Below are 22,291 nucleotides of genomic sequence, written 5' to 3' on the forward strand. Positions count from 1 at the left end.
GTCTCGAAATCTTTACAAATAACTGTATACTTTTCGGGGTTAGGATATACCGGTCGATTGATTGTTATTTCATCAATATGAGCTAGCGCCGTTCGAAAAGACATTAACCGAGCGAATCATTTTTTTTGTAAACAGATTATGCGACGTTCGCTGTAAGTGGAAGATGCGCAGACCAACTTTTACTCGTAAATAACCGTGTGTGCGCGTTTCGGGCTCAAGTTGTTTACCGGCTCTTTCAAATTTTTTATCGATCGAACACTATGTTGCCTCTTTTTTCTTCTCTTTTTTTTTCTTTTAATTATTGACATTAAACGTAGCTTTATGGGGAATCATGCGCTTACGTTAACAGACATTTTCAAGTTCGCGCGAAAGAAAGCTATATAATACGTAAAAACGGCGAAAATTTTACTGGCAAATAACAGTATAAGTTTTCGGCGTTATTTTGCGCTTGGCTTTTACGATCGCGGCTTTCGAATTTTGTCCTTTTATCGATCTCACGCCGGCAACTTTGTCACTTTTAGTACCGGCATTAATGCACTTTCTGATTTTGATGCGCGACGCACCAACTGCTTACTCGTATAGATAACAATTTAAGCTTTAGCGTTACTTTGCACGTCGCATTTACGAGCTTGCAGTTTGCTAAATTTTGCAGTTCTTAATCGATTCGCTTTTGAAACTTTGTTCGCTCTCGGAAATTCCATTGAATATCTTCATGTGAACGACGTTTTTTCATTATTAACAGTCTTTCATTCAAAATTGGTCACTCGCGTGACCTAAAATTTGCTAGGAAATTTGGGCTGGGTCATGAATTTTGAGGATCGAATCGGATATTCTTCGTTGACAAATTTTTGAAACTAGTAATTTATATTTCATTTTTATTAGAGTTGACGATACGATGGTTCTATATAACTCAAACTTTACAAGATTGTATAATGGAATACGTCTAATGATATATTAATTATGACATATTGAATTTAAAAATTACAAGTAATATCACTCGCTAGTTTTTAAATCGATTAGCAATTTTAGTTTGTATGTGAAAATTATGTATGTACGATAGTCAGTACCGTTCTGAACTTTTTCTCAATCGAAAAAAAATATCTTCAATTACCTCTAAAATTATAGTCATTAAAGTACAAAATAATGTGATTACATAATTTTATTTTTTAAATTTTTATAAAAAGCGAATGAAAGTAAAATTAAAATTTTAAGAATTTCACTAATGGACTGTCTCGAGTATCATCTGAATTGGTATTATGTGCACGAGTATATATCTGTTTCATATCGTAATAAAGTTAACAGGTGAGCATATTTTTGCAGATCCTCATGAGATAAAGCAATGTTATCACATAACGAGATTGAAATCTAGTTGAGTAATCATTGATCTTTCTTGTAACTAAAGAATACGTATTCGATTTAACAGACTATAAATTTGCAGTATTTGTGTATTTTCAAAAATTATTTGCGATTCAGTTTAAAAAAGTGCAATAAAAAATTGAATCATTCTGCATGAAATATAAATGAAGAATCAAGTCGATATATGATTATGTGAACTCAAGGTAAATTTATCTTCTCATAACAACCCATTGGATCTCTCTTTTACCTTTGTAATTTTTTTCATTACACGCGGCAAAAGCACATATATACGAGCGTTATTGGTCTATTTGTAGAAAACGCGAATATCTTATAAGTGCCTGGCTTGCAACTTGCCCGAGAGTTGTATTACCTGATCGGACTCTCGCTGTGCCGAATGTGTATCTCGTTCACGTGCCACTTTCAGCGGCAGTGGCCGCCCGCTCGAGTTTTCGTTTTGTTTTACTTTCTTCGAGGATATACGCATATACAAGCACACAGGCGCACTCAAGCTGCCATCCGCAGGCAATTTTATGAGTTTGCCAAGAATGGCCTTTGGATTTTACGCGAGTAAATTAATTGGTAAGAAAAGTCTTGAATCTTGCGAAAAAAAAAAAAACAATTTACATAGGCAGAAGTTTGTGTGCATTTTGTGATAGCAAAAAAATTACATGCTTACATCTTCATTAGATTATTACCTAAGAACCGATACGAGTGAACGTATCACGCGAGTCTCGAAAGGGATAATTGGTATTTTTACCTAGTTCGTAAGCGCTGCTGTTGCGACTAAAAATATTTTTACCGAAGGCATTTTAAATTGTTCGATCGTTGTTTACGGCCATTCAATAAAGTATTTACGCCATTCGTGCACGTGGGTCCAACGCGTCATTCTCTCTCATGTGTGTACCATTTAATGCGCCTATATAAGCGAAGCAGCTTTGATGATTATTTATTCGTAGTTTGGCAAACGAAAAGTATGCAAACCTGGTCTATCCTTCATTGTTTAAAAGTTATGCAGCATGGCGATGTGTCCCCATAGTTTGTTTGAGTCGCGGCGCAAGATCTTCTCGCGCTTGTAATTCAAATGTTACAAGCGAAGGATTAGTTTGCTCTAAATTGCTTATAAGCGCACGCGGATGCCGATGAAAATCTCGAAAAGTTGCGTATGCTGCAACGTAACTAATTTTTGCGTTGCGCTATTCATCGCGCGGCTCGCAAACAAACCTCTAAAAACTCAACCGCAAGCTTTATTTTTTATTTTCCCTTGCAGTCGTCATTGCATTCGTCTACGGTGATCATCGTTGGTATCGAAATTGAATTTACTTATACGCGCGATAAAACGTAGCTCGAATAAATATCTATAACGACACTTGGCAATTAAAGCACTAGTTGAAAATCGCGCGGCGAGTTCTTAAAACGGTGTACTCAATTTTTAGTACACCATTAACATGGCAAGTGCAAGGCTGGATTTCCTTTAGCCCTCTAAATCATGCTGATAGCGCCATGGTTGTGGTGTGGTAAACAGTACATACGTACAGGTACACTATCGAGTGAAATCATGAAATCATCGTATGAAACACGACCGACATAAATTCAACATCAGTGCGCACGCGTATTTTTATCGGTTCACACACAACATATACGTGCTCGTAATAAATTGCGCTCGCTTCTTTTTTCCTTCCTTCATTGCAGCTCGGTACACGAAGAATGTGCATAAATGACATTTTAAGTACGAAAGTAGCGTGTACACTGCTGCTGCTGCTGCTGCTGCTGCTGCTGCTACTGCTGATAATATATTGTTCACTTGCTAATAAACGATTTATTAATAATTTATATCTGGACTCACATGCGAAAGTGTATCTCGACATTACTTTTGAATTTCACTCCGCGAATCGCTTTTAATAAATGTATCTCTAGTTAATCTTGCGCGCAAAGATTGCAAAACAGGTTCCGACTTTTGATGCGCGCCATGAAATCGAAATGGCAACTTTTATCGTTTGGTTTATTTTTGTGAAATTGTCTATTCACACTGCAACCGGGTTTCACGTAGTGGTAATGACTGAAATTATGATGTTTCTTTCGCTCGCAGTTGACGTGTGGCTTATCTTTCCCGCACTAATGAAATGACAGTGACAAGTAAAACGTCGTCTTTTTGAAATGGGTTTTTTCAAACAATTCAATCTTACGCGATCTGCATGAGCAGTGTCGACGTTTTAATTAGCATTAGTTTTTTCTGTAGTCGCGACAGGTCACAAAGAACTTGGAATCCGAATGAGAAGCCAGTCAATAGATCATGAAGTTGAATAATCGATAAAAAAACGATCTCGTAACATTAGTTAGACGAGAGTGTTCGTCGAGCTAACGGTTGTAAAAAGAGCTCCGACGAAAATCAAAAAAGGTATAAGCCCTTGAAAGCTCGATAGTATTCCATTTTGAAAGCAATAAGTAAGGTCTGTCGCGGCGAAGATTCAAACGGAATGGCCGCGTTGTGCTCCATGGCACTTTTTCTTATATAGGCAAGAGCGCAGCAGTGCGGCGATTACCTCGTTGTTACGAAGTCAATAGACTCATCGGTCGGGTTCTCTCTCTCTCTCTCTCTCTCTCTCTCTCTCTCTCTCGTGCAATATGTATGTATACACGTTAGGTATACTGGTCTTCAGTCGCGACCACCCCGCTCGTTAAAAACCGAAGTGTTCTTTTTGTTGTCTCTGTGCTATGGGCTTCCTGTCGCGTCCGCGCTGTCGGCGACGTTTTTGAGCGATCGATTAGATTAAGATAGATTGATCGTCGCCACTACTAGCGCTGATCGTTTTTTTTACGCGCGCTACTAGTAAGAGTCGACTAACTCGAATTAGCGCCCGTCTTGTATACGCGAACAAATAGGCGCCGTGTGCGACTGAGAGAGATCGTCTAGATCGATTCATTTCTCAGATTGTAAGTTAACTTCTTTATTTCTCCTTTTTTAATGAAAACGATTATTGTTTATTATCGCGTGCGCGCAATATTTATCACTCAGGATACGTTAATTTCTATTTGATTTTATTTTTTACCAATTAACCGCTCGAAATAATATTGAATCTTGTTTTATTCTCTGTTTCAGGTAAGTCATTCGCCCTCCAAAAAACTCTCTTGCTGTGTAATTATAATTGTATGGCCGCTGGGTGAGCGTATCTGGCAGTAGCTCAATTATTAAAGAGCAAGCAATGATCGTACATTCAACTGCAAACGATCGAGCCGACAGAACAATCAAACTTAAAATGAATGTAAAATAAAACGTGCAATGTCACAACATCGATACATCCGTCTATCTTTGAATGCTAGAAACGCGTTAATTTCACGCGGCGATGCATTAATCTTGCGTCGTTTTCACGTTCTGCAATAGTAGCCTTTCACAATAAAAAGACCAACGGAGAGTTTTCTATTTGTCCACGCACGTATTACACTGTTGACGTTCAAGTTATCTCGGCACATCTCGAAGCACGCGCTCGTATAATATAGCCGAGATATGTCGTTATCCAAGTTACGCAGCGTAGCGGTCGCCGACACGAAATTACACCTACACGTTCGTGTTGCCGGCGTTTTCTCCTAATGCAGTAAAAGAAAGAAAGAACGCCGTCTCGTAAATTTACGATTATAATGATAGCGAGTATAGTGGTATGTGTATCGATTCTCGAACGGATTATTATGGACCCCCTGTTCACCGCGTCGCCGTGTAATATTGCAGAGGGGTATGAGGCTCCTCGCGGCCGTGTTTCCTTTGGCGAGCGCACGTGTTACAATCGGGGCCTCGCCGCGAGCATGCGAGAGAGGCAAATTTATGCCTGTCGTATTCGAGGTTTAAGACCGAGCGACATTGCCGGCCACATTGTTTCTCGAAACACATACACATCGCGTGATAAAGGGTCAACCTTAAAAAAATCGGATTTTCAAATACTCGTAAATTCGACAAATTTATTATCAGTTCATTTCTTTTTTCGAGTGTCTTTTTACAGCCTACCCTGGCTATACAAATGGACCGAGCTAGTAATTGACAATCATGATAAATCATAACGAATGAAAGTTCGCGCGAGGACAAAAATTGAATATGAACGTCGCGCAAGCGCGCGCGCACTCGGGTATGCGTGCGCACACTTTCGAATACGACTTTTAGTAGAACGGAGTGGAAAAACGATCGGAACTACCTTTCACGCAACCGGGGCAGGCCGATAAGAGCACTTAAAATTCTCTGCTAGCTTCCAGACTAAGCATTATCAAAAAGAGAGAGAGAGAGAGAGAGAGAGAGAGAGAGAGAAAGAGCTTGGCTTGCAATGAAACGTCGAAAAACGCATACAACAGACGCGAGTGTCGTCAAGGAATATAACGAATAAGGCGCGAGAACGCGAGAACGCACGGCGCGCCTTTCGATATGAAAACGCGAGCGACGATGGACTAGGTTTTATTGGAGCGCAAATTGCGAATATTCGCGAATTCTTTTTTCCTTCGGCGATCCGCTATACGCACGACGAGAAAAGAGAGAGAGCGCGCGGGCGCGCTCGAGTCGTTAAAAGCGTCGTTTACAAGTGTGTCGCCAGGTGCACTCGGCTGAACTCCTAATTTTACAATCGACGTTTTACGAGAGAGCGCACATGCGCTCTTTTGCATATCGCTCTTAATGGCCATATAACTAGATCGTACCGCCACCTGCTTTCAACGAGTTACTCTAACTGATCGCTGGATAGACAGCAGCGTTGGGCTAGACGATAATTTCTGCATTACACCGGCACGTGAGTAACCGCTTCGTAATTACATTGACTTTTTCAAGTGATCCGCAAAAGTATTTCAGAAAATGATGTTTTTACTTTACGATTCTATCGTAAACTGTGCCTGGTTATAGCTCTTTTCCTGAATAAACGCGGTAGCTTACATTACATTTTAACGACGCATATAATTTCACCGCGAACGGTTTATTCATATGATGTTCCATTGAAAACGACATATAAATGACTACAATAGAAATTATACTGCAATTGGCGATTATATAAAGAAAAAGAAAAAAAAAGCCGTCCAAGACTTTTCAAATGTAAAATACAAGAAATGCCGCGTTCATTGGCTAACAAGTTTGACGAATGTCGTATGTTGCAAGTCGCATTTAATCGAAAACTTATAATTTCGCCGAAGAGAACTTGAACTACCACTATTACATTCAATGTGGCAACTGAAACACATCAGCTATAAGCAATCTGTAATGGCATGGCCAAGCCAAACATTTTTTCCTACATGTATAGCCGAAGCCTTGCTCTCTCACAATGTAATGAATAACGAGGAAATTGGTAATCGGGATCGATGCGCGAGCTTACACACGCGCACGCACGCGCTTACGCGCACAAGCAGTGATTTTGCCAAAGCGTACATTGACTTGGAAAAACGAAATTGCGCGCGAGGATCTACGCGTATACGTCACGCTTGCGAAGCACGAAGAAAAAAAGAAGACGTTCGCGCGTCGTTAAGCTTGCGCGCGCGTGCCCAGCGAAGATATTGCGCAATGCGAAATCGCTAGGTTGTTAAACCGATTCCTAGGGGAAATCTTCGTAATAATGAGCGTGCGCTGCTCCTATTGTTTTAAACCAGTTGTGCAGCCGACATCAGTTCTCTTTTTGTTTCGCCAGTGTATTCTAATGAAGCCGTGGAGCCGTTGCGTGAAAAAAAAAACCACTTGAAAATTCAGCTTACAGAGTTGTTCGATGATGATGAATTTTCTTTGCTTCTTATAGCGAAATTGATGCGGTGAACAAATTGAGTGATACGCTTTGTTAAGGCGTTGCAACGAGATTGTTTGCTGACCCGTAAGCTAAAGTGAGAATGTGATGGATGTAGCGTTGATAATGCTCTCGAAAATAATTTTATTAAGGAAACCCATTGTGTGTGAGAAAGGGGAACGGTTAATAGGCCTACTATTTTTTATGTTCCAACATATTTGCATAGCATGTATACTACTTTTAGAAAAGTCATAAAAGTAGTTGCGTGAAATCGAATTTTTCGAAACGATACTCTATTGTTTTGTTCGACTTTCTCCAATAAATTGTTTTTTTATAATCTGATTTTAATTCTATAAGAAAGTTTTGCTAGTGCATTTTCATTGTACAAGCTAATTCTCGAATAAAAAAAAATATATATATATATATCTTTCTCTCTTTCAATAAATCAGCAATCATTAATAATTTTCTAAATTACAACAATTTATATGACGTTTTCCATAAACGCTTCCAACATATAAACTACTTAAACCTCATTAAACGAAACTTAAAAATAAAACAGCAATAACTGTGTACAATTGTGATAATACGAGGAATAATAAGTTGGTGCATTTCGCAACGTTGCTATTACTAATAAGTCTGTGTAGCATAGTTTTTTTATGCTCTGTAAACAAAAAAGACAAATGAAAAATTTTATTTTACTCAACCGTATTATTGTAATTTGATTAAAATAGACCTTCCGTAATTATTAATAGTAATAATTCCTATATTATTTTTTATTGCTAAAAGCGTTTTGGTCGAGAGTACGAAAGCGTTCGTGCTCTTCACGTAAAACTAATTAGGTGAAGATGAAATTATTAATAGAACTTTAGCTTCAAACAATAGTGAATTTTATTTTTGTAAGTATGAACTGGCCGATGGCTCTGAGCTTACTGCCTGACTGTGCAACAGTCTATGTAATTCTCTAAAACTGTAGGAAAAAGAAGACTGAACGAGATTTGACAGGCAAAACCCAGATGATAGTTAAGTTGTAAAACGGGAGCTCGGGCCAGCGCGCCAACCGAAAACAACACGTGTTACCCATAACGTCCATTCGATAAGCTAAAGCTATGAAAGACCGAGGGTAGTAAAATTTATTTGATATGACCAAACACTGGTGTAGCGTCACAGCGCAGTACATACTTGTTTGGTCTTAGTAATATAATTTTAGTGCGACTCGAGTTCACGGATTTCAGTAAAGACAGGCTTTAATATAGAGCTTATTCTAATAGCAAAACGTTTACAGACTGAGTAACGTTCTGTAAAATATTCTTAAATGCAATATACATGATGAAATGTAATAAATAATTAATACATATTGTTATGTGTGGCTCATCTGAAGAGCAAAAGAACGTTTGCGTTGCTAAGCAACCTCTCTCTCGTCGGTGTTATGATTTTTTCAGTTGTTGTGTTAATAGCTCGATTCTGATAATACCTGCTGTTAACCTATTTCTGAGTTTCGAAAATAAAACTCGTTATCATTCTTTTATAATAAAGTTGTTATTATCTTTTGTGAGTGTGTGAGCTTAACAATATGTACCTAATAATTATGTTCACAACTCGATCTCGCGCATCGAGCGATTGTCATTAAATCGAACTCTGCTAATTTTCTTAGGACGCAAACAGCGCGAATAATTAATTGATAGTAGATCTATCAATATAATTACACTCATATAATTACACTCGATCTATGTATCAGGTATTTCGATTCTGCATGTGACGATTAGTTAGTAGATTTCATTTCTACATTTTCTTATGTAGATGTCCTAAATTATTAATTTTTCATTTCAAAACTTTCGTCATATTTCTATTTTATTGTCACCTCTCAGTATTTGCAGAAAATACGTTAAATCAATGTTCGTTGAATTTATTAAATTATTAAATTGATATCCTGCACTAAATTTTTATGAATGAAATAAGTACTAAGCGACGCGGCATATAACTGTTTATCCTATTAAAGCATAACACCTTATCATTGTGGACTATTGTTTAAAATTTCTCAAATATTATAATCTCATCTTTATAAATATTTATTCAGATGAGAACTATTATTTTGGTTGACCTGAAGAGGTGTTTATTCATTGAAACAAATCATGACGAATTTAGATGAATGAAACCAATACCGCGATATATCACAAATTCCGATTTATTGAATAAGTAATCCAGTGGGAATCGCAATTCGGTGTGAAATAAACATGGTAAAAATCCCATCCCGTCGAGATTATTAAAATGAGATCGAAGCCGTATAAATATCAAATTAATGACCTTAGCAAAATTATGTAAGTATATTCTTAGTACAAGATGCACGCTAGGATCTTCCGAAAAATAGTCAAGTCAATGATTTACAAGCTGCCATCAGAATTTCGAGTCATTACGAATGCAATAAGGCAGTTAACTAATCAATTAGGTTATCAAACACAATTTCCAATTATAGAGTTGTTAATTCGTATAGTTTTCACTTTCTAATCCAACGTGTATAATATCCCGCGCGGAGAATAATCTTTTTTCTTCCCAAAAACGAAACCGTTGTCTCGTAACCGCGTTAAGTAGCACGTGTGCATGTGTAAGAAGAGCCCGGGAGCCATGTGCACACGCGCAAATTAATTCCCTCGGCGCCCACGCACTAGGTATATAATCAATCTACGGATCACGCGAGAGCTATGACTGCTGGGACTCGCCGACATAGTTGGATCTCACAGGCAGCCAACTATCGATACTTAGGTGCTCTCTACTCCCTCGCTTGCAATATAATAGCGTCGCACGCCCGAAGTAGAGTCTCTCATTCTCTTTCATCTTTCGTCTCTCGCTCTCTCTCTCCTTCTCTTTCCGTGCAAAAGCGCGTAAAGCGTCTGCCTTCGTATATATAGCTCCTTTCTAACCTGTGGTGAAAGGTTTTGATAACGCTGCCGTGCCGCGCGTGTATATATATAAACCGCACACCAAAGAAAAACTTGTATAGCGATTGATTTGCTGCAGGCGCGAGAGAGGCAGCCTTTTGTAATGGTTTATTGTTATGCAATACTTAGGTAATGATGCGCGCTGAATCGGGCTACCGTAGTTCACGCTGCTTTTATATTGAAGATGTAACCGCCGCAGAATTTTCGTCGCTGTAGCCTATTGTTTTCATAGGTTTTCTTGAGAATTAATTTGAAATTGCCACTTTGCTTACGTAGAGCTTGGTGTACTAGTCAACTACTCTTTTCCATCATAAAATTAAGATCTTTCGGTATCACGCGAAACGATTATCTCATCCTTGACTACACTTGCGTTGCGTGATACACACACGCCTCATTGATGTGTTATGTGACAAATTCTCCGTAATACGACATGTCATACGAAATAATGAAATTCTAGAGTAAATGTACGGTATCCGAGTTCTCATTGTTCTACGGAAGAATACCATATTCTCATATACACTTGTGAAGCGTGTGGTTAGGCCAATAGTTGTCGTAACTATCAATCAACTCAACATTAATACACTGCAAATCATTAACCAAACGCAAACGTATGTTATATTTGTTTTTCTTAACGCTAACGATTTTATTTCAAAACAAATTCATTTGTGACAAAAATATACTTCCTACCGAACCCACGAGTCAATTATTTTTACGGGATTTTATTAAACACACATTCACACGCACAAGCTTTCCGCATCAGAATTAGCATGCACGTGTTGCGCTTGTGCATAGCGCGCAAGTCCCGCGATTCTTACCGCAGAGATATTCCAAAAGTGAAACTATATATGCGACAATAATGTCGTCGGCGCCCATGTCAATACTTAAATCGCATTACGCGAGCACTGCATCGAGAATACGAGCAAGCGACAACCGAAGATGAGGGAAAGGTTTCGCATAATCCGTATTTTTGATATACACTGATGCGTATGAGTAAACGTTGAAAATCCATTGGCGGTTTATTTCTTTTTTATTGATATCTCTGTAACAATCTTACATAATTTTGTATTGAATTGTAATGTTACCTACACAATTCTTTAAGTCATAAAATCACAGTTTTTTAAAGCTTCGTAGATAACTTTATTTTTTTTGTCAATATTCGTTAATAGTTTAAAATGTTCATAACAAAATTCCTTATGTTCCTGCTTACTTTCTAAGTTCTGTTATTTTAGTTGATATTATCAGTAAATCTTGCAAATATTTAGATATGACAATTATGTAGAAGGATAAAATTCATCATAATTGATTTATATCTCTTTACAGCGTCGTTCATATTGTTCCTTTAAAACCCGTTAATTGAATCTGTTTCACTTGTTTGCCTTTCCAATTTTCATAATTTCTTTTTCACACTTTCTTCCTATGTGCAATAGATTAACATCGCAACGTCTTGTTAGCATAGTAATATTTACATCTTTCGTAACCCGCTATAATTGAAAATATACCCTTATAAAACAATGCATGTTCTGAATGAATTGAGATTACAATCCATGCAAATGAATATTATGTATGCCTCAAACGTAAATGTTTGTACAGTCTTCAGTACTGTCATAGAAACGATAAATAAGTATAACCCTGTATTATAAAAAAATTATATGAGCACGAAAAAAAAACTTCAATTCATTATACAGATACGATTGAATTTTCGTACCATCTGCTACAGTATCACACTTCCGTTATTCTCTCTGAAAAAAAAAATTAATTCGTCGGTCAAAGGATGACGACGTGAATAACAGAGCAAGACGAAGATCTAGACGACGATGGTGGCAGCGTGATACGCTTCACGGTGCATGAAGCGCAATAGTTTACGTATGATGGTTTGGGATCGTGTATCGTATTCGTGTTCGTCGATAGATCGTAAAGCTCGCATTGCTTTGATACACATATATTGAATTACTTGTGTATGTCGGTCATCTGCTAATTGTTAGGGTTTTTTTTGCAATCATTAATTGTTTCTTGTTTTTCACCTTTAAGGAGGTAATACGTTTTCATATCCGCAAAAGAGTATCATTTAATCGTTGTAAGATTAAAAATGCGCTAATGATATACCAGCGTTTAGCTTCATGTGACGAGTCTTGTAGTTTCTTTACAGACGCATCGTAAATTATAAATGTTATGCACCAGCCCAATTGCCAACCGAGTTCAACCTTCGACTAACATAAAGTAAAGCAAGAAACATTGACTTGACATGATTGGCCAACGAAAAGGTTCATTAGATCATGCCATCATATTCTTATAACAATTCACTGCTTTGTAAATAAATTGCGGTCAAATCTCGCAAAGAAACATTACAGATAGAAGGTACTCGTGCTCTCAGTATCATCGCATTGACTATGGTAAGGAGTATCTCGAAGGATGACTAGTCAATCTTAAAAGCTATTCATTTGGTCAAATGCTTTGGCTGTACATACATTTACGAAGCTGACATTAGAAAATGATACTACGCAGTGTACGTATATGTCGCATCGGCATCGGCGCATAATGATACTTCGAACGTCAGTTTTTCACTTTTGACTTACTTACATGCATGCGCGCTTCGCTTCGATGTCATTTTCTTCATTTTTTTCATTATCAAATGTCTCGGAGGAGAAAGACGATCGTATTTCACATTTGTAGGTACGTAAGGAGGACAGTAAAAATTAATGCTTGCGAGTTCGGATGATATACGCCCGTTATAAAAGTTCGTCACGCAAAGTTAACAGTCCACTTTCGTGTATGTTATCGACATACATCTTTATAAAAATCACTTTATTAGTTGTTTTTTAATCGAATCATCGCTCACTTGCTGCGCTCAAATGAGAAATAAGAGGTCTTACGAACGCACTAATAGCCATCCGAATACGAAAAATAAAAAGCAAACGTCAGTACCAAGCACAAATGTCTTTCTCTCGACTGCGATTAATCCAGAGACGGGAGAGAAAAACGCGTGAACCATAGCGAGCGAAAGCACGTGTCCGACATCGAAAAAAAATGAAACGATTAATCATGTTGACGCTTTATTAGAGATATTTCTAATTGGAGTTTTCTTGCGACGACGGCGGTTGGCATGCATTATTTATAAGCGCCCCCAAGCACACTAGCAGATGCCGATAATCGGCTACTTAGCGTTATAGAGCCGCTGTACCCATTAACATGCAGCTTGCGAATCCGTAATGATAAAAAGAAAGAGCCGTTAGAGCATGAACGCGGAGTGGTAAGGGGAACGCGTTCATCCGGCGCGCCGCGCGAGAAGTCATAATCACATAGTAATTAGAAGCTAATCGAACTCGATGATTTTTCACATATTGACAAGCGTGACTGGCCTAGTGTAACACTTTTGTCGTATTGGCTTATTGTAGTCGTAAAATTTCTTTTCAAATGCCGTTCATTCCTTGCGCTCTCGGCTCTAAATTAAAAGATCGGTAAGGTTACATGGCGGCCATTTTCTGCGCGTGCCAATGGGCTTTATAAGTGGCTTTGATTTATCGGCAATAGATCGATCGAACGCACAGAGAATATACTCGCGCAAGCGAGGATTTCGAGTCACATTTACGCCCGCGTGCTGCAAGTGTGTAAATCGCGGGCGGTGAAGGAATGTCGTTCAAGCTACCACCAACATGCGCAACACTTGCATCGTTTATATGATCTTTATACGCTGAGAGGGTATATCGAGTTGGTCGATTTATGACGCTGTCTCTAGCTATTCGCACGACGCCTGATTGCTCGTAAACTAGGCGGCTTGAGCTGCCTATACTTGATATATGCGAGCTATTGTTTATTCGGTACTTACGGTATGCTGTAAATATTAAGTTTTTCTTTCAATTCCGACAATTTCCGTTGCACGCGATATCTGCACCTCTGCAACGAAAATGACATTTTCGTTCTCGTTCGACGCTATCATCTTTTCGTGGAAGTCGAGAGCGCAAGAATTCAATTATAATTGTTACACCTTCGGATATGTTGTTTCCCATCGAACCGGTCAACAGATTAACATTACCTGCTGATTAGTTTCGAGATCTGATCTTCGGCATCAACACAGCGATTTTCTTTTCTCAAGAAAACGAGGAAAAAAGATGTTAGGTGTCTCATGCAATCGAAAGAAAAAAGAACACATATAAACTTTACGACAGCGACAAAGTGGCGTGCCTCTCTCTCTCTCTCTCTCTCTCCTCTCTCTCTCTCTCTCTCTCTCTCTCTCTCCTCTCTCTCTCTCTCATCTCTCTCTCTCTCCTCTCTCTCCTCCTCTCTCTCTCTCTCTCTCTCTCTCTCTCTCTCTCTCTCTCTCTCTCTCTCTCTCTCTCTCTCTCTCTCTCCTCCTCTCTCTCTCTCTCTCTCTTTTAGGCGGCACATCGTAAAAGGAAAGAAAAAAGCGAACGAATTCTCGTGGCGTTGCATCGGCTATGCAAAGCAAGCGATTTGTATTCGCTTACTATGCGGCCGCCACGGACCTCTAGGACGTATGGAGGTTATAGGGTCACACGCGCCTCCGCTGCGCTGGCTTAAAAACCAGCCTCTGATAAATTTATATGTCTCGCTTATAAATCCACTTCTCCGGTATGCGTATAAGCATTGTACACATAAGCAATTGGGTTTGTCCTTATAGTGCATATCGTTTATTATCAGCAAGGATGTTGCGCCGGTATGCCGGCAAAAATGCTCGACGGTAGCAAGCGGTGGCCTTACGATTATTTTATAAGATTATTACATGTGGGAAATTAGTCCAAATAACTCGCGATAAGTGATTTATTATCTAAACTTTGAGTATAAATTTTTTTTGGTTACTACAATTTTCAAATAATGATATTATTATTGAACACAACTTTAATTAAGTAACGAAACTTGTACAAAAATTAGCACTGAGTATTGGACAGAGATATCATTTCATCACATACGATCTTATTGATTTACTTTTTTTTTCTATGAACGGGGCGCAAATGACGTTGACCTTAAAATGCAGCTGTAAGAGTCCGGAAAGCTGACAAGGTATAAGCCAAATTGCATAACGGAAATTTTTTCCACCAAAACGTCCGCAAGAAAATACGAACGCGCATTCCTTCACTCTTCGCTTTTTTAATCCACAAGCATGAGTAATCCAGAAAAAGAAGGCTGTCGATCTTTTAAGCTCTTTGGCCAGGTTTTACGGGTGCGGCGTGGTTGAAGTAACTGTATTGTACTGTGAGCTCTAAAGTCGATGGACTCTTTCTCTTTACTGTCATAGTTTTTCTTTTAAATACTGCAAACATCAAATTTATTTAATATTTTAAGTATCAGAAAAGATTTACTTGTGGTTTGTATTTAGGTCGGTCGTATATATTATTTCGGGGTCTTAAAATCACCATGCTGGCATTTTTATATCGACGAATTTTCAACAAATAGCTACGCCTTCAAATGTATCAACATAATGAAAATTTTGAATTATGTTTCATATAAGTTTCGCACTGTAAAAGTAATTACTGATTTTGTGTTTTACTCTTTAATATTCATGATTTAAGACATAATCAAACGACAATGTCTTATTTAAAGTAGAAATATTTTTTTTAATTAATTAAAATTACTTTCTTAAAATTGAGAAATTTTTCTTTTGTACTTATTTTGTTTAAATTCGTATAACAAACTGCTTACAGTAAAAAAATTATACTAAAAATAAGAAAACGTATGCCTCAAATTTTTATTGAATTTAAATTTTGTGTTGATTCCTATTAAAATAAAAAATTTCCTTTTTTCATAATATTCACCCTAGATATTGCAAAGTTAAAATATATAGTAAAATCTTTGACAGCACTTTAAAAAATCGTGATTCTAAAAACTACATTCTACGCGAGCTTAATGCTGAGCAATAATTTTATGCGAGTGGCAGGCCCAGAGAGATACGAAGCTGCCTCTGAGTAAATCTATTGCACCGGGCCGGAGAAAGCTCTTCAAATGGATTTCCACACGTGGCTCATAGCTTCTTATTGAGTGTATTACCGCTGCGCTATAGCTCAAATGAATTTGCATGCGATATTACAATTAGTTCCTTTCACGCGCGCACGCTAAAGCCATTTTAAAATTTCCTTAATAAGGATCATGGCAGTTTATCGGCAATACGACGAGTCAAGAATGATGGCTGCGATCATCGCTAAATTTATTCGTGAGATCATTATAGGGTAATTTTTTTTCTTTATGAAAATGCGTAGCTTCCTAAACACGCGCTTTCACGCCGTTACACGTGTAACTGTAAAGACTCTACATTTTTTTTTGGTTTTTCTAAAGGCACCTAAGATATTCGTACCGGCATGTAAACCTGAAGAAAGACATGGCCTGCGGGATTATTTTTACGCGTGGGAGTTTACGTTCCATTCTTCCAGTTAAACTTTAAAATTAATATTTATTTTTGTAGTGAAGATATCTTACCTTTTAAGTTTCACTTTACAATCGAATAAACGAACGAAATTTATGCACTAATCGGTAAGTGGAATGGGTCGAGTATACGAGTAGAACGTAAATAGAGATTCTTATATTTTACGTAGTTTTCTTTTTTGAAAAAAGGAAAAATAGACAATGGTCTTTAAAAAGCTTTTTACTCGGTACGAAATGCCAATAACTCATACGTAGAGGCGAGAGAATCAATACCCTTATGCCTGTAGATTCTAATCAACACAACGTAAGCAAACCCATTAGCTAATATTTATTCAGAAAAGTTTTAATTGATAATAGCTCGCGCAATTATAAGTCCGCCGTAGCGATACACGTGCCCGATAGAATTAATTTCCGACGATACATTACTAATTATCTTCGGAGGCGGAGTAGACAATTTTCAAATATCAGACAGCTTCGCAATGTATTAGAGCTTGGAACTTTTCGTGTCAATGCGAGGCGTGCCAATTTACAGCTTCGCGATTTTTGTCGTCGAGCCGCACTGTGAGACGCGAAAGCTTGCGTACTATGCACGAGATCAAATCGTTTCTTCCACACTCCTGCCCGATCACACTCAATATATTCTGCGCTAATACGTGGCTGCTACTTTCTCACGAGTTAATTATAAAACAGTACTATCTACAAAAAGAGACAAATAATGCACTGTGGCTATAATCACGGTGAAATCGCTTGCAGTCTATGAAAATAAAGAAAAAAAAGGAGACGCGCCTTATCGTGTCAATTCAATAACGATTGATTTATGTTTGACTCTGTCGACTTATTTTCATTATGACGTTCGACAAAATAAAAAAAAGGGATCGTTTGTTAGCTTGAAGAATGCTGATTTATATTTGCCAACGTATTACCTGCGCCACCAGGAAAGTAAGCCATTAATTGGCGATTGGCTGCATTTAGGCGGACTAATTTATTGAGTGAGATAAACGTACCCTTACTTTTTTATTGAAAGTTATCACATTTATCGCCGAGTATCATAACAGTGAAATTCCTTTCTAACAATATTTAATCGAAGGATTGAAATACTGGCAAAAGTTTTTATTGGAAATTCTTATATTGACAAATGATTATTAAGATCTAGAGATTTTCAAGGTTAGTTAAACCAACGAAAATGATTATCGATCATAATAAATAATTAAAGATTCATTATTTCTTATGTTATCTTCTAACATTATTTCAATTACGTTTAATACTATTCGTTTAATGTTATTTAATCTCATCGAAACGCCAGGAAAAAAGTGAAACAAGAGCCAGTTATGAATCTGTATATACTGCACTGTAAATTATAGAAAATTACGTATTTCCAAGGCTTCAAAATGTTGATAATTCCCATTGGAAAAAAGTTGACATGCATATTATATACATTTGACTTCTGTCTGTGCGTGCTTGTTCGATTTACCGCCTGACCACGCTCGAGCTTTCGCTTCTTCTTCGTCCGAAGCACCATATATTCAAGCGAAATCCAATTTTCCGTTTGAGTGGGACACGCTCGTGACGTGCTCTCAAGCTTCAAAGTGAAACTTTTAAAATGATCCTCCGCTGTATATGCATTTTAACAAATAGGAAAGTCAGAGACGCATTACAGTTCTTGCATATTTTTCATGCATGATTTCAACAAGTATTTCGCTTTTGCATTTTCAATTGTTTCTAAGCGTACTTTCGCGCGTAAATTAGGCATTCTTTTTTTAATTTTGCTACTACCAGACGGAAAGATTCGTTTACGCTCGAGCAACGCTTTATTTTTTACATCTATGAATCTTACTTCATCGGGCACGCAAGGAGAATATTAAATATTTAACGATCAGGCTCGAGCATAGAAAAAATGTTCACGCATCTTGAGCGCACGTCATAACAACAAACTATACGATAGCATCGGTCGAAACTAACATCTCCGACAACAGAGAAACGCGTTGAAATCCCGTAGCTAACGGTGTCTCAGAGATGGTATTACAGCGTCTAAGACAGTGCAAAGAAAGAAAAGAAAATAGACGAGAGCCTGCGTGTGCTCAAGTACAGTGTACACATAAAATAAAGTTATTCAGTGCATGTATGACATAAAGCCGATAGAAATCAAGCGTAATTCATTGGTGGGATACGCAAAGCCAAGCATCTCGATCACGTATGCCTACAATCAGGTCGTCAGTACGTTTATATTATATATATAAAATACATATATATATATATATATCCCCGTATGAAAATTGCTATCGTCCATTTCTCGGCTTATCTACTCTCGCGGATATGTATGCAACACTCGCACGATGATTAACAAGTTTTCACGTTTGTACAGTTTTCCGCTCTCCTTGCATATTTCAATGTGGAGCTATAGTCTAAGTTAGTGTACATCGATTGTAAAGTGGCGCGTTTTAAACTCGCGTATAGATAGGATAGTGGGGAAGTTAGTTAATCTTATCGCCAAATGCAACGGGGTAACAGTTGCAATCAGTCAATGAAAACAGTTATTCCGAGAACGATTTTTCATTCGCATTAATGATTTTCAGCTTTGTGCGAGATAACGGTGCAGCAGAGGAACAGAGTGTCAATTTCCGTGTTTGTAAATAATTAATTTGCACAGAATGCATTTGTTGAAATAATTGGAGATTTACAATTTTTGATAGAATATTAGCTGGAGACTAATTGGCAAAATAAGAACAGTTTATAGTATTTAGATTGAATTGCATGCAAAAGGAAGGGTATTCCATTAAGAGCGGCTGATTTTCATGACAAAGTGAAATTTCAATTTTATCGCTGTCAACTCGGTCAGTGCGAGCTTTGATAAATATTTCAGCCGCAAAGGAGCCGTCGTCGCACAAACAAGCATAGCATCCCCGCACGCTAAAAGAAAAAGAAAGAAAAGAGTGCAGAGCAAATGATCTCGGTATAGCGGCTGCATAATGCATGCGCGCGGCCAAGTCGCAAACGAATACGCGTATATCTGATGTATAACGGAGCAAGCTCGCGGCGCATAAAGTATTCCGTGGACACGAAGAAGCTCGGATCTCCACGCGCGGGGCCCCGAGGGGGACATTCTTCCGCGAGAGCGAGATCTCGCGAACAGAAGAGTGGCCGAGTGAACGAGGAACAGTTTCTTGCCGCACTTTCCCCGGGAAGTACAACATGATTTTACTGCGCTCTGTCTGCTCTTTCCTTCTCTTCCCCTTCTCTCTCCCCCCCCCCTCTCTCTGTTGTTGCATGTTGCGTACACACATATTATATGTATATTTCTCTTTTTGGGGGTCGTCTGTTTTTTCGGTGAGCTTTTACGTAATCACGATGGAAACATTCGTGCACCAGAAAATTACGGGCGAGAGCGTGGCTCGTTTTATTGTGCTGAGCAGGGTTAAGCGCATCATCGCTTTAGATTGGATCTTACTAATAATCCATAAATTTTTCATAGTGCGATACTCACACGTAGTCAGTAGAGAAAGGAGTATTTTATTTTTTAACCTTAATGCCTGTCGAGTTCGAGCAATAATGTTTGTGCGTTATTCTTTATTGCTTCATTTTATTTTTTTTTTAATTAACATTCCTCACTGTAACTTCGCCTCGTCTCAAATGTTTTTGTGGCGGGTGATTTTTTTTATCTTGATTGAAATAGTAATTGATGAGAGAAATGATTCGATTTGTAATACGGAAGAAATCAATTATCGCGTGTATGATGAGAAAAAGTTACTTCTTTTAAACAAAACCATCGGAACAGATAGCAGATTGATCAGTCGTAAATTATATATATATATATATATACGCATGCCATGATATATAGATGTATCTTTTTTATTGGTTTATATAAAAAATCTAAAGATAATTGTACAATCGGAAATACAATAAGCTCAGTACACAATTCTGTCTTGCAATTATAAAAATCAACACCATATCAATTGAAAAAGTTTGTCTATTCAGTAGCTGTCACTCTACATTGATATCTTATTCATAACCATAAGAATTTCACGGTCTATCAATTTTGAATATCATTGGTATTAGAATCAAGCAATAATACAAACAACGATTTTTCTAAATTCAATTTCAATAAACTTCTTTTCCGTTAGTCGATTTCGTATTTTTTTTTATGACACACCTGAATGATTTATGACTTCATTGAATGACCGATTTTTCGCATTGCAATGCCATTACTCAATGATCCACTCGCTTTCTGCTCTTTTCATACATCTTTACCAGGGAAGCCCAAACCTTTTCAAAAACAAGACAATTGGATTCCTATATAGCAAGATGAAATGAAAGTTCCCAGACAATGCAAACGACCCAATCATCATAAATCGATTATTGTTCTTTATCGGCATATTCTCATCTTGCGGGTATTTGCTGCATATAAACAATGCCAATAATCAAGCAGCGTGGTCTCAAGTAATAAGTTTTTGTTGATTAAATTGACAAAAATATATATAGGAATATAAAGCATATAACCATAGTGAAATCAGTTGCTCGTTAACACGGTAAAAATATGTTAAAATATATTAAGAAATGCGGTTAATATGCATTACATGGAAACCGGCGATAAAAGGAAATATAACTGAGGGTAAATTATATCAAGCAAAGTGTGCGCGTACACTCTTGTTTCAACCGGAGATAAGCAAATCATTCGTTTTGATTCAATAAACTACAAAGGAAAAATGTCTCACATCAATTTTGCTTAAGTCTTTACTTCGTTGAGCTCATTTATTATTAATGAAAAAAAATACTTGTTTCACAATATTTACATTTACGGTACGTTTTTATAAAATAGCTTCTATTTATAAGTATTGTGAAATTCCAGTGTACGTTGCCTAAATGTGACTGAGTAGCACGATGAAATTGGTCTAATCAAAGTGTTTAAATAAGACATTGACATATACTTTGGCTTCAAGCAGAGCAATCAATATTTCTTTTTACAATTTAGTTGTTACCTATGACGGCTAATGTGAATATCGTATTTAATAAATAAGAGTCTATTCAGGAATGAATTGTACTGTGCAGCGTAATCGCACGTGCAATAACAACGAACGCAAATGGAATGACTTCGAACTAAAGAAAAACCTCGTAAAAATGCCGTAAAAAGTCTGGCCTTTACACGAGTCATGCAGTCGGCAAAACAATCAATCGATTAATCCGCTGCTGCTCGCTGAGCAACTGAGGACAATGATTCCTTTTTTTTTTAATAAAAACCACGTGGCAAGGTCACAGCACCTCATGTACGCCGACTCGACGAAATCAGCTAATTACAATACATATGGGTGCTCGAGCGGGCTGCGCGTTATAGCGATAAGGACGTATGTGCGCCCGATAAGTCGCGCGACTAACGTCGTCGGCCTTGTCAATCGTGTTTTTTCTCGCTTCGTTTCGAACCCTCCAGTCTTTCTCACTCGTGCGTGGTGTATCGCGTTTCTACGCTCGCGGTGACTTGTGACAAGTGCGGAGTTCCTTTTTATTTTATTTTATTTTTTTTGTGCATTCAAGCAGGTAGCTCAAGGTGTGATTTTTCTTTCATCCGTAAACATGCAACGTGTATGGAAAATAGATGAAACATCGGCACAGTTATTGTTAGTTTTGTGTTTATATGAAAATGTTTACGTGCGTCCGAACTGTCAGTATAGATGATTGATCGGACGCGAGCTTTCTATCTCGCGGCGAACGTGCTTTAAGAAATTAATTATCGGTATGTATAGCATTTTTTCGAGTAGTCACAAATTTTTCGACTACACCCAGGTTATCGCTAATTAGATTTCCACTTTCTCGAAGGAGGAATGTATCCCGAAAAAAAGCCTTTGGTATGTTCGGGTGAAGTTTTCAAATTTGACGCTGTTAATATCGTGAAAGTCGTTGGTATAACTA

The 22,291-nt window shown here is 37.8% G+C and overlaps 1 protein-coding gene across 3 annotated transcripts in view; it reads left to right on the top strand.

Moving 5' to 3' along the window:
- LOC131672576 (disheveled-associated activator of morphogenesis 1) overlaps window positions 1–22,291 on the top strand; it is a 79,656-nt gene that overhangs the window by 41,563 nt on the left and 15,802 nt on the right. The gene's annotated exons all lie outside the window — the stretch shown is intronic.

Source organism: Phymastichus coffea, unplaced genomic scaffold (assembly GCF_024137745.1).
Source record: "Phymastichus coffea isolate CEN01 unplaced genomic scaffold, Cenicafe_Pcof_1.1 PCOF00154, whole genome shotgun sequence".
NCBI lineage: Eukaryota > Metazoa > Arthropoda > Insecta > Hymenoptera > Eulophidae > Phymastichus > Phymastichus coffea.